Raw genomic sequence first — 14095 nt, 5'->3', positions numbered from 1 at the left:
AGAGTGTGGGGGGGGGCAGGGAGAGAGGGAGACGGAGAGAGAAAATCTCAAGCAGACTGCCCGCTGAGTGCAGAGCCCTATGCGGGGCTCGATCCCATGACCCTGAGATCATGACCTGAGCCGAAACCAAGATTCAGACGCTTAACCGACTGAGCCACCCAGGCACCCCTAATTTGGCTTTTTTTGAGCAAAGTTTACATTGACATTCAAGTATTCCATGTGGTCTCTAACCAAAGCTGGTGGCATTATGCCAGTCACAGTTTCGTGGCCACTTAAAAACTTACAGTCTCTTATTTCAGAAACAAATAATGGATCTTGATGGTAATTCTTTCTGTAAATACAGTATTGTCTTAGATAATTATTATATGGAAGCCTCTTCTTCCTTTCTGTGGCTGAGCATGCTATTTTGTAATTTCCTACTAGAAGGTAAAAAGTGTGGCTTACTTTTTCCGAATTCCAAGTGCCTGGCATATGCTAGGAACTCAATGAATGTGTCTTTAATAAATGAACAGCGAGGAAAACTCAAGAAAAATGAAAGCGGAAGGCGCCTGACTGGCTCAGTGCGCAGAGCCTGCGACTTGATCTTGGGGTCATGAGTTCGAGCCCCACATTGGGTGAGGAGCCTACTTAAAAAAAATTAAAGAAAAATGAAAGGCAACATTAACCTACCCACTGGGCAGGCAGCTAAATTCTGACAGCATTTCTTAGTAATCTTTACATGATGGCATTGAAAGAAACTAGATGGTGACCTAATAATTTCTTTGAGGAAGTTTGGGAGAGAACTGCTCACAAAGAAACAAGGAACAATACCAGAGAAACACAATTCCTGTATGACATGCTAAGATGTGATGTAGTCAAAGCTCAGCATTAAATTACAACTGGTAATAACACTTTTCCCTTCCAGACTTAGATCCAGCTTCCCTTTCATCAGCTACTCCCTGCTGTGCACCTTCTGTTTTTTTTTTTTTTACACACAAGACCATTTGCTCTTCCTGCCATAGGCTGTGCCCTTTCTGTCCTCTGTGCCTTTGTCCATAACATTCACTCTGACTAGAAAGTTCTTTCCTCCATTATCTTCCTGAAGAATTCCTATCCACCTATCCATTACCAGTATGTCTCATTTACCTATTGCTGCATAACAAACTCCCCCCAGACTGAGTCGCTTAAAACAACTTGATTTATTATTTCCCCAAGATTCTGTGGGCTTGCCTGGGCTCCCTCAGCTGGTGGGTCATCTAAGGGCTGGGCTCAGCTGCAACACTGTCACACCTGGTCCTCTCTCCATGTGGTTTCATCCTCCAGGGCCTCTGTCTCCACACAACCTCTTCCCAGCACCATAGCCTAGACTTCCTGCCATGGCAACTGGGTTCCAAGAGCAAAAGCAAGAAACTGCTGACTATCTTAAGACCTGCCTAGGGTCAGAAATCCCAGAATGTCATTTCTGCTGCATATTATTGGTTAAAGCAAGTTAAACGGTCAGCCCAGATTAAAGTGGAAGGGAAATAGACTCCACCTCTTGCTAGGAGGAGTTACAGAATCACTTCACAAAGGGACGTGAAACACAGGGAGGCATAATTCACTGGGAGCCATTTTTAACAACCGTACGGCTGAAATGTCACCTCTTTGTTCATCATGTGTGATAGAGAGAGAGAGCGAGAGAGGAAGGACCATCACATTATTTCATTATCTCATGGACATTATCTATTCTTCTGTCTATGTCCGTTTCCCCTGTTATACTCCGGCATGCTCCTGACACACTTGAAGGAGGCAGGGGTTTAGGAAAACAGTCTGAAAGAACAGCTTTCCGTCATCTGATTGGGGAAAGCTACACTGACGAGATGCACTTGGAAATAGAGTTTCGGGCCAGATCATAGAGGACCTTGAATGCCATGCTAAGGAATTTAGATTTTATCTTGCAAGCACTCAGAACTGAAGTCAAGAACATCTCTCCCCAAACTCTTTCTCCTCTATTTCCTATCTGAGTGAATGGCAGAAATAGGGACTCACATCTTCTACCTACCTCATCCAAATGGCCTCCAAATGCTCTTATTGCAATTCTTAAATATCTCATAACTGTCCCATCCTCCCATCCACCCCTCCATAGCTTTAGTCCAGGGTCTACCTCATCGTCTCTCCTCTGACCTAGTGTCACCACCTGTTGGCAGGTTCCCATGAGACTAGTCTTGCCCCATTGTCCATCCTCCACACTTCCACCAAACTCCTCTGCTGATGTTAGCCCCCTGATCGTAAGCCTTCGTGGATTTCTATCACTCTCAAGAGAGAGTTCAGTCTTTAGCACTAAATACAAGGGCCCTCCATGATTTGGCCCCCTACTTAATCTCACTCTACTGGCCCCTTGCCCTTTATTTATCAGCGACCTAAACTTCTTGTAGCTCTTCACTTCATCCATGCCTCATATACCCAGTGCCTTTGCCCATGCTAGACTCTGTGTCAAAAACTATTGCCCCCTTCTCTTGGGTAACCCCTAGTTTCCTTTCAAGACTCAATCTCTAGGAATACTTCCCTGACCTATACCCCCCTCATTCTGTATTAGGTGCCCCTCTTCTGTGCCGTGATAGCACCTAGTTCTTACTGCTATCATAATAATAATACTTAGTGATCACTCACATGGATAACTCAATTCTGATACCAACTGCATGAAGGAGATTCTCACAGTGGCAGCTAGTCCATGACAAAGCTGGAATTTGAACCCAAGAGCCTGGCTCAAGGAGCCACTATTGAAACCACGGTACTACTCTCGTGCTCAGGTAGAGCACGCATCACACTGTATTGTGTCAATTTGCCTGTAGGACCCCCCACACACACCATCTACTGTGAGTTTCTTGAGAATAGAAATCATGTCACATTCATCTTTTTATTCTCAGAACCTAACATAATGCCTGTCATATAATAGGCATTCTATAAATGTGGGTTGAATGGATGGATGGACAAATGAATGAATGACTCCTGAAATTAATGAATGATTCTTGCTCTGTTGTTTTAGGCATTTTTTAAAGATAAAAATGGCTATAGAACAAGACACATACTTCGAGAAAGACCCAAATTATATTAAGGGAAGGAACAGAGGTCTGCTCATTGGTGATACATTTTCTGTTTACTGATGTTCTGTCAGCCGTTTAAAAAATGCAAGCAAAATCATTTTATTAAGCAAAAATATACAACGGTGGAATGAAGAAGGTACTAGATAATAGCAAGTGTTTAATTCTTCCTTCAACTCCTCCCCATCAAGGTAAGAAATGAAATGAAGCCCACTATTAAGGTAAACCAGAGAGGGACACAAAGGCTGTCTAAAAAACATATGTTTGACTAGAATGAAGATATTAATGACACCTAGAAATATAATGAAATAATTACACTGAAAGGTGGCTTGGTTGTGGAAAGCACATATATTTTGCATCCTAATAGACCTGAGTTTGAATCCTGTCTACCCCTCCATAACTTTAGTCCAGGGTCTACCTCATCGTCTCTCCTCTGACCTAATGTCACCGCCTGTTGGCAGGTTCCCATGAGACTAGTCTTGCCCCATTGTCCATCCTCCACACTTCCACCAAACTCCTCTGCTGATGTTAGCCCCCTGATCATAAGCCTGGGTGGCTCAGTCAGTTAAGCATTTGCCTTCGGCTCAGGTCATGATCCCAGGGTCCTGAGATCGAGCCCTACATTGGGCTCCCTGCTCAGTGGGGGGCCTGCTTCTCCCTCTCCTGCTCCCCCTGCTTGTGCTCTCTCTCTCTGTCAGATAAATAAATAAAATCTTTTTTAAAAAGGGATATGAATGGCAAGATACCATTTATGTAACATACTACAATACTATGTATTTTTCTATACCTATTTAGTAAAAGTATTTAAAAAGATTTATCTGGAAGAATGCTCATCAAACTAAAAAATGTTTCTCTATGGGAAGAAGGGAGGGGAACAAGTTGGGAAGGTGGCCAGCAGGAGGGTCTGTGATTATGTGTTATGATTATGTTAACTTTATGTGTTAAATTGACTAGACCACAGGGTTCCCAGATGTTTGGCCAAACCTTATTCTGGATGTGTCTGTGAGAATGTTTTTGAATGAGATTAACATTTGAATCAGTAGACTGAGTCACTGGCAGCTTGCCTTCCGCAATGTGCGTGGCCCTCATCAGTTGAAGGCCTGAATAGAACAGAAAGGCTGACCCTTCTTCTGGCTTCCTTGCTCAAGCAGCTCAGACTGAAACACCAGCTCCTCTTGGGTCTCCAGTCTGTCAGCTCTCCTGAATCTCCAGCTTGCCAACTGCAGATCCTGGGACTTCTCAACTTCCATAATTGTGCTGAGCCATTCATTCATTCATTCATTCATTCATTTTTAAGTCATCTCTACACCCAACTTGGGGCTCAAACTCACAACCTTGAGATCAAGAGTCACACGCTCCACCGACTGAGCCAGCCACGTACCGTGTGCTGAGCCAATTCTTAATAATAAGTCCAGTTTCTCTCTCTCTTTCTGTCTTTCTCTATCTCTCCACACATACACATACACATACACATGCATAAGTGTCTATATATATATATATATATATATATATATATGCTGCAGGTTCTGTTTCTCTGAAGAGCCCTAACCAATAGAGATTTTAGCTTTATCCTTTTTTTTTTTTTTTAAGATTTTATTTATTTATTTGACAGAGAGAGACACAGCGAGAGAGGGAACACGAGTAGGGGGAGTGGGAGAGGGAGAAGCAGCCCGACGAACGGCTCCATCCCAGGACCCTGGGATCATGACCTGAGCCGAAGGCAGACACTTAACGACTGAGCCACCCAGGCGCTCCAGCTTTATCCTTTTTAATGTTCTGATTTTTTAAAAGGAGAATGGATTCATGTATTGTATTTATTAACTTTATCTTCAAAGAACCAAAGCATGTCAAGCCTGTCTTACTATTCCCAGTTACCAGATAATGAAACTGGAAGGGTAAGTGACTGCCTCATTCTCCTTAGCTCTCACACACACAATGCGAAGGGAAGTTGCAAAGGCAAATGCAGCATTATAAAAGAAAAGTACTTACAGCCCCTTGTTAGGACATAGAAATTAAAGGTATCGTATTTTGATTTTTCCTTCTCACCTTCTTTTCTCAGATCTTCCATGCCAAAGGGGTGAACTCACACGCATGGAGAAAGAGAGGGGGCAACCAATGTCTCATGAACATGGTAATTAACTCCATGTTACTTTCAAGATTTGAGGATGTGCCAAAAGTTGACCCCTTGGGTGTGGAGTGAATACTGCTTTGGAAATCATGGAGAATCAGTGCTTCAGAAACATAATTTACAGGAACAGTTGCTAGACAGCAACATTTGCGGTGGAAAATTCCTCTCACCCCCAGGTTAAAGGATGGGGATAATTCTTCTGGACAGGGAAAATGTGCTTGGAAATATGTAAGTAAGAGGGAGGCAGAAACAAATTAAAAGGTGGGGGGGAACTATATGAATATATAATCCTGAGCTCTCTTGACTTTTTCTTTTTTTTTAAGATTTTATTTGAGAGAGAGTAAGTGAGCGAGAGAGAGAGCACAAGCCAGGGTGGAGAAGCGAGGGGAGAGGGAGAAGCAGAATCCCCGGTGAGCAGGGAGCTCAACGTGGGGCTTGATCCCAGGACCCTGGGATCATGACCTGAGCCCAAGGTAGACACTTAAATGACTGAGCCACCCAGGTGACCCATCTCTTGACTATTTCTAGGGAAATTTATATTGACATGAAATCTACTTGGGGGATTTTCTGTTTTACTTAAAAGGGGAAAATAGTAATAAAAGTGTTTCTTTCTCTTGTCAACAGAAGCTGAAACCCCCTCTCCGCCAAAAGAAGAAAAGGCTACTGCATCTTAGATTTTTGGGGGGGGGTCCTCTGCCACATTTCAAATCAATGGTTTGACCTTTAAATTAAAAATGTTGTATTAGTTGTTACACAAATAAAATGCCCTATTATCCAAATAGAATCATATATTTTTTCTTTTCTTTCTTTTTTTCTTTTTGAATATTTTTTTCAAACCTATTCATTTATCAGGATACTTCTGAAAGCTGATTTCAGAATTCTTCCTTTCCCTTGATTAACTCTAACTTTTTAAAAACAATGTAACTTAAAAGTACAAAACAATAGTATTGCATTTAAGGAATTCCAAATGGTTATGTGGACTTCTGGTTTGAACTTAAACATGGTCTCTCAAGAAACTGTGTATGTGGTAATTATAGGAATGTATGCTAGTAATATTTTATTGTGAAGTTTTCATTACTTTTATTTGTAGAACCCAATGTTTTTATTTTTTATTTACTTTTTAAAGATTATTTATTTATTTATTTGAGAGAGAGAGAGAGCACGAGCAGGGGGAGGGGCAGAAGGAGAGGGAGAAGCAGACTCCCCGCTGAGCAGGAAGCCAGAGGCAGGGCTCCATCTTGGGACTCTGATATCATGACTTGAGCCAAAATCAAGAGTTGGATGATTAACCGACTGAGCCACCCAGGTACCCCTGTTTTGTTTTTTTCCTAGGTATTCTCTACACCCAACGTGGAGCTTGAATCATGACCCCGAGATCAAGAGTCACATGCTCTTCTGACTGAGCCAGCCAGGCGCCCCAAAACTTGTTTTTCAAATTATCAAATGGGGGCACCTGGGTGGCTCAGTCTGTTAAGAGTCTGGCTCTTGATTTCAGCTCAGGTCATGATCTCAGGGTCATGGGATCAAGCCCTGCATTAGGCTCCACGCTCAGTGGGGAATCTGCTTGAGATCTTCTCTTTCCCTCTCCCTCTGCCCCTCCCCCCATGCTTGCTCAATCACTCTCTCTCAAATAAATAAAAAAATAGATCTTTAAAAAATTATGAAATATTTTACTTATACAGAAAAATATAAAGGATAATACTATAAACTCCCATATACTTATTGCCCAGTGTTGTCAAATCTTAAAAGTTTCCCATATTTACTGAAGATCCTTTTTAAAAAAAGAAAGGAAGGAAATGTGACTTTACAGATATAGCTGAAATTTCCTGCCTCCATTCATTTCCCGTCTCCCTTCCTCAGAAGTAGCCACAATCATGGACTTGATGACTTTCATTTCCATGCATGTTTTCTTATTTTTACCACATAGGTATTTATCCATAAACTGTATAGGACGTCGTTTTGCATATTTTAAGTTTTATTAAATGGCATCGTACAATCAGTAAAGGCAGTATAGTGCAGTGCATAAGAGCACCAACTGGAGCCAGAGGTGGTCTGCAATATCTGCTGTACATGTTACTAGCTATGTTACTTTGGACAAATTACTTCATCTCTCTGTGCCTCATTTTTCTCATCTATAAAATGGAAATTCATAAAAATACTTACCTTGTAATGTTGTCTTAAGGATTAAATGAGTTGATACATATAAAGCACTTAGAGCATAATAAACTAAGCATAATGTGTTAACTATTATTCTGCACCTTGCTTTTTTTTACATAACATTTTTGAGACTTACCCATGTTGATACATGTAGCATTAGTTCATTTTCACTACTGCATAGCATTCTGTCATATGAATACACAGCAATGTATCTCCTCTGCTGTGATAGACATTTAGGTTGTTTCCATTATAAAAAGTACTGTAATGAACATTCTTGTACATTTTTTGGTGTACATCTATATGAGAATTTCTCTAGAGTTCTTCATCTTTAACTTTTTCTTTTTTAATTTTTTTAGTAATCTCTACCCCCAGTGGGGGGCTTGAACTCACGACCCCGCAAACAAGAGTTGCATGCTCTAGGGGTGCCTGGGTGGCTCAGTCAGTTGAGTGTCCCAACTCTTGACTTCTGCCCAGGTCATGACCTGAGAATCCTGAGATCAAGCCCCAAGAGGGGCTCTGCACTCACTGGGCAGTCTGCTTGAGAGTCTCTCCCTCTGCCCCTCCCCTGTCTTGTGTGTTCTCTCTCTCTCTAAAATAAATAAATCTTAAAAAAAAAAAAAAGAGTTGCATGCTCTTCTGACTGAGTCAGCCAGGCACCCATCATCTTTAACTTTCTAAAAAGATAACATTTTTAGGAAATATGGCTTTGATTTCTTTTTCACAGGCAAAGGAACTATGTGTCTCATCCATTTCAAAGTCTTCAAAATCGATTGTCTTATTGTACACTTGAAACTAATGTAACACTGTATATTAATTATAGTTGAATAAAAGATATATAAAATATGTTAAGGGATGCCTGGATGGCTCAGTCAGTTAAGCGTCTGCCTTCCACACAGGTCATGATCTCAGGGTCCTAAGATCAAGTCCTGTATCAGGCTCCTTGCTCAGCGGGGAGCCTGCTTCTCCCTCTGCTTGCCATCCCCCCTGCTTGTGTGTGCACGCACTCTCTCTCTGACAAATAAATAAAATCTTAAAAAAATAAAATATGTTAAAAAACCAATAGTGTTTGTGACTTTCTAAACATTTGCAGCTACCCTCTTGAGCATCAGAATTACAATTTGGTTGAAGTCATGATGTCATGACAGCAAACACTGGTCTTATTATTTTTTGATCGCCTTTTAATTTTTACATACTGCTATCTGCAAACTGAAGTATAGACCCTAACCTCCAATCAAACAGCATGCCATTTCTTATGCTTTGTATAAAATCAGATTTTTTAAATACATAGTGATTGATCATTGTACTTGAAAGGTCATTATACTTCAAAGGTTTCTGAGGTCTATGTCACAACAGCTGTAATTAATGAATGTCTTTTCAAACTCTATTTTGTTATTTCTTCTTGGGAAGAGACTGAATTGGTCAAGTGGGTGTCGTATTGGTCTTAACTTGCTGAATGGTAGGCTGTAAACCTTAAGAATGTTTCCAACAACTCATAAAGGAATAAAGATCCCAGTTGAAATGTCTCTGATGACTGGGATTTCAGACTACTAACCTCATTAAGTTTCATCTGGTAGTCCTTTTGAAAATTTATTCAAATTTTATCATTTTCTCATCCTGAAGATTGTAGGGAAGTGTTATTTTTTCAAAATAAGAACAAACAACTTTTTTTTTCACACAACTTCTGATAGCCATTATTTTTTGCATTTTCTTGTGCCAGTAATTGATACACTTTTACGAATATCTAAATAGCTATAATGTTTTGCCTTGTGAAGTGACTTTAAATTGATTCTCAAAGTGTTCTATAAACCATATTTAAATCTGAAAAAATAAAACCTCAGTAGAGATTCCAAAGTTGATCTCATTTTTTTTTTTATTTTTTTTTTTAATTTTTTTTATTGTTATGTTAATCCCCATACATTACATCATTAGTTTTAGATTTAGTGTTCCATGATTCATTGTTTGTGCATAACACCCAGTGCTCCATGCAGAACGTGCCCTCCTCAATACCCATCACCAGGCTAACCCATCCTCCCAACCCCCTCCCCTCTAGAACCCTCAGTTTGTTTTTCAGAGTCCATCATCTCTCATGGTTCTTCTCCCCCTCCGATTTCCCCCCCTTCATTCTTCCCCTCCTGCTACATTCTTCTTCTTCTTTTTTTCTTTCTTAACATATATTGCATTATTTGTTTCAGAGGTACATATCTGAGATTCAACAGTCTTGCACAATTCACAGCGCTTACCAGAACACATACCCTCCCCAGTGTCCATCACCCAGTCACCCCATCCCTCCCACCCCACCCCCCACTCCAGCAACCCTCAGTTTGTTTCCTGAGATTAAGAATTCCTCATATCAGTGAGGTCATATGATACATGTCTTTCTCTGTTTGACTTATTTCGCTCAGCATAATACCCTCCAGTTCCATCCATGTCGTTGCAAATGGCAAGATCTTATTCCTTTTGATGGCTGCATAATATTCCATTGTATATATATACCACATCTTCTTTATCCATTCATCTGTTGATGAACATCTTGGCTCTTTCCACAGTTTGGCTATTGTGGACATTGCTGCTATAAACATCGGGGTGCACGTAGCCTTTCGGGTCCCTACTTTTGTATCTTTGGGGTAAATACCCAGTAGTGCAATTGCTGGATCATATGGTAGCTCTATTTTCAACTTTTTGAGGAACCTCCATACTGTTTTCCAGAGTGGCTGCACCAGCTTGCATTCCCACCAACAGTGTAGGAGGGTTCCCCTTTCTCTGCATCCCCGCCAACATCTGTCATTTCCTGACTTGTTAATTTTAGCCATTCTGACTGGTGTGAGGTGGTATCTCATTGAGGTTTTGATTTGGATTTCCCTGATGCCGAGCGATATTGAACACTTTTTCATGTGTCTGTTGGCCATTTGGATGTCTTCTTTGGAAAAATGTCTGTTCATGTCTTCTGCCCATTTCTTGATTGGATTCTTTGTTCTTTGGGTGTTGAGTTTGATGAGTTCTTTATAGATTTTGGATACTAGCCCTTTATCTGATATGTCATTTGCAAATATCTTCTCCCATTCTGTCAGTTGTCTTTTGGTTTTGTTGACTGTTTCCTTTGCTTTGCAAAAGCTTTTTATCTTGATGAAGTCCCAATAGTTCATTTTTGCCCTTGCTTCCCTTGCCTTTGGCGATGTTTCTAGGAAGAAGTTGCTGCGGCTGAGGTCGAAGAGGTTGCTGCCTGTGTTCTCCTTTAGGATTTTGATGGACTCCTGTCTCACATTGAGGTCTTTCAACCATTTGGAGTCTATTTTTGTGTGTGGTGTAAGGAAATGGTCCAGTTTCATTCTTCTGCATGTGGCTGTCCAATTTTCCCAACACCATTTGTTGAAGAGAGTGTCTTTTTTCCATTGGACATTCTTTCCTGCTTTGTCAAAGATTAGTTGACCATAGAGTTGAGGGTCCATTTCTGGGCTCTCTATTCTGTTCCATTGATCTATGTGTCTGTTTTTGTGCCAGTACCATACTGTCTTGATGATGACAGCTTTGTAGTAGAGCTGGAAGTCTGGAATTGTGATGCCGCCAGCTTTGCTTTTCTTTTTCAACATTCCTCTGGCTATGCGGGGTCTTTTCTGGTTCCATACAAATTTTAGGATTATTTGTTCTATTTCTTTGAAGAAAGTGGATGGTATTTTGATGGGGATTGCATTGAATGTGTAGATTGCTCTAGGTAGGATTGACATCTTCACAATATTTGTTCTTCCAATCCATGAGCATGGAATGTTTTTCCATTTCTTTGTGTCTTCCTCAATTTCTTTCATGAGTATTTTATAGTTTTCTGAGTACAGATCCTTTGCCTCTTTGGTTAGATTTATTCCTAGGTATCTTATGGTTTTGGGTGCAATTGTAAATGGGATCGACTCCTTAATTTCTCTTTCTTCTGACTTGTTGTTGGTGTATAGGAATGCCACTGACTTCTGTGCATTGATTTTATATCCTGCCACTTGACTGAATTCCTGTATGAGTCAAAGTTGATCTCATTTTATGATTTGGCACCTAGACATTTGGATGTCCCACCCTCTGTGAAACAAGTCATCTACTTTCATAGTTGGTAGTGAGCTCTTCATTTACAGCTGTAAGAAAATATATGTCAGGTTTTATGGCTTTGTAAATAAATCTAAAAGCATCTTTGAAAAAAAAAGAAGTCTCTATGAAAGGCATTCCAAACTAATGGATATATCAAATGTCTATTAAGCACCAAGTTTTACTTATCTACTGTGCTGGATAGATGTTCCTATTCTCAAAATGAGTAAGCATACTAAGTTTGGCCTGGAAGCAGAAGACTATGATCCAGTATCTAAATGTGGTCTGGAAAGTGTGTTCCCTAGTGGTATAGAGAAATAACCCAGGGCTTGGAGATGAGAGGACTAGGGTATTGCTCCTAGTTCTGTCACTGGACATTGTGTTATACTGGGGACTTCATCTCTTGACTTTTCAGCTTTTCCTCTGAAAAATGAAGGGTTTGGTCTGGATGCTCTTCTATGTATCTTCTAGACAATTCATGAACTGTAAGGAAGGGACCAATGTGGATTATAGTATTCAAGAGAGATGTTAAGGAGAACATGAAGCTTTACAAAGTCCCACGAAGGATTCAGATGCTTGGGAGGCGAGCAGTGTTTGGGCATAACTAAATTGGTTCCTACTGCTAGATATGACTGCTTTTAGTTTGTAGTGTACAGTAAAAAACTGCGAAAGTAGAAAAATGTATGTATTTCCCTACTTCCTTGGGTGGATAAATTTGAAATGTATTTTCAGATGATTGGAGGATGGCATATTAAAATATACTATTATTATTATTATTATTACTATAATTGTTGAGTATTTAACATCACTAGGTTTTTTTTTTTAATGTATCAACTCAGGTTAAAAGCAAAATAGAATTCTATTAAGTCTATCAGTTATAACACAAAAAATTTCATGACTCTGGACATTATCTTTGATTTTGATCCATGGCAAATATGCATACAAAATACAACTGGCTCCCCATGGGGGAAAATAGCCCTGATCTCTTGCATTTGCTGATTTTCATGGTGTAAACGCTCTTAACATGTCTGAGTTCAAGATCCCAATGTGAGGTCACTAACTGGAGTTGGGAAGATGTGCACACTCAGCTCTTGTGAGTCAGTGCTAGCACTGTAATATGTACCACGTATATAAGGAATATATTTACCTTTCTTTCTGACCCACTGGAGTATAAGTTGTTGACATAATGCCCCTTTTACCCTTAAGTACTTCAGTGTGTATCTCTCAAGAATAAAGACATTTGGGGCACCTGGCTGGCTCAGTCAGGAAGCATGCAACTCTTCATCTCAGCGTTGTGAGTTTGAGCTCCACATTGGGTGTAGAGATTACTTAAAAAGAAAAAAAAATGAAGACAATCTCCTGGTAACTACAATATGACTACCAAAATCAGGAAATTAACATTGCCCCAATATTATTACATAATCTATTAGACCTTATTCAAATTTTGCCAATTGTCCCAATAATACCCTTTATAGCTTAAAAAAAGGGTTTGGTCCAGAATCTAATCCAGTGTTGTCTATATTTTGGGGATAAAATGTATTTTCTCAGAAGTTTCTTCTTCCACTTTGCAATTCTCCCTTCATCTTTTCTTCACACCTCTTAACCTTTCCACAAGCAGTTCTAACATTAATTTCTAGTGTCTAACACTAGAAGTGCTATCAGCACATAACAGTAAACATGCTACCAATGATAGACATCAAATGCTTACGGGGGTTCAAGTGTTTGAATTTTACTTAATGTTGGTAGTTACTAATACCAAATACACTTAAATTCAAGGAACAGTCTTTGTTGTTATTAATGTTAGTGTCCCTCCTAGGCATTAATATGATCTTGGCTTTTTTTAAAAGCCACCCCCCCACATACATAGAAGAGAGAGGAGGGGAGGGGCAGAGGGAGAGGGAGAGAGAGTCCTAAGCAGACTCCACACTCAGTTCAGAGCCCGACGTGGGCTCTACCTAAAGACCATGAGACCATGACCTGAGCCGAAACAGAGTTGGATGCGCCACCCAGGTGTCCCTGATCTTGGCTTTATAAGCTTGCATGAGTGCCAATAAAAGGCAGTCTTAAAAAAAGAAAGACAGTCTTATTGGAGATCCTGGGCAATGCTAATTTTTTTTTTTTTTTTAATTTTTTTTTAATTTTTTTTATTTGCGAGAGAGAGAATGAGAGAGAGCACGAGAGGGAGGAGGGTCAGAGGGAGAAGCAGACTCCCTGCTGAGCAGGGAGCCCGATGTGGGACTCGATCCCGGGACTCCAGGATCATGACCTGAGCCGAAGGCAGTCGCTTAACCAACTGAGCCACCCAGGCGCCCTGGGCAATGCTAATTTTAACCAAATCACTTTCAGTCATATAGGGAAATAGGTAAAAAATGTTTATTTTGGGGTGTGTGTATGTCTGTTTTTCTGCTAACGATGCTTCTGCTTCCAAAATTAGTGCTATTTCTATAAAAAATAATGCCCACCAAAGAGTTCTACAATAGCAACAAACAAAAAGAAGAATAATGTAATCATTGAATGGGTATAGGTTTAAACTGATAAATGTCTCCTGAACACATCGAAAAATCTTGCATCACAATAGGACCTTTAAAATAATCCATAAGGGGCACCTGGGTGGCTCAGTTGGTTAAGCATCTGCCTTTGGCTCAGGTCATGATCCTGGGGTCCTGGGATTGAGCCCCATGTCAGGCTC

Source organism: Halichoerus grypus, chromosome X (assembly GCF_964656455.1).
Source record: "Halichoerus grypus chromosome X, mHalGry1.hap1.1, whole genome shotgun sequence".
Lineage (NCBI taxonomy): Eukaryota > Metazoa > Chordata > Mammalia > Carnivora > Phocidae > Halichoerus > Halichoerus grypus.
Note: the sequence above shows the minus strand (reverse complement) of the source record.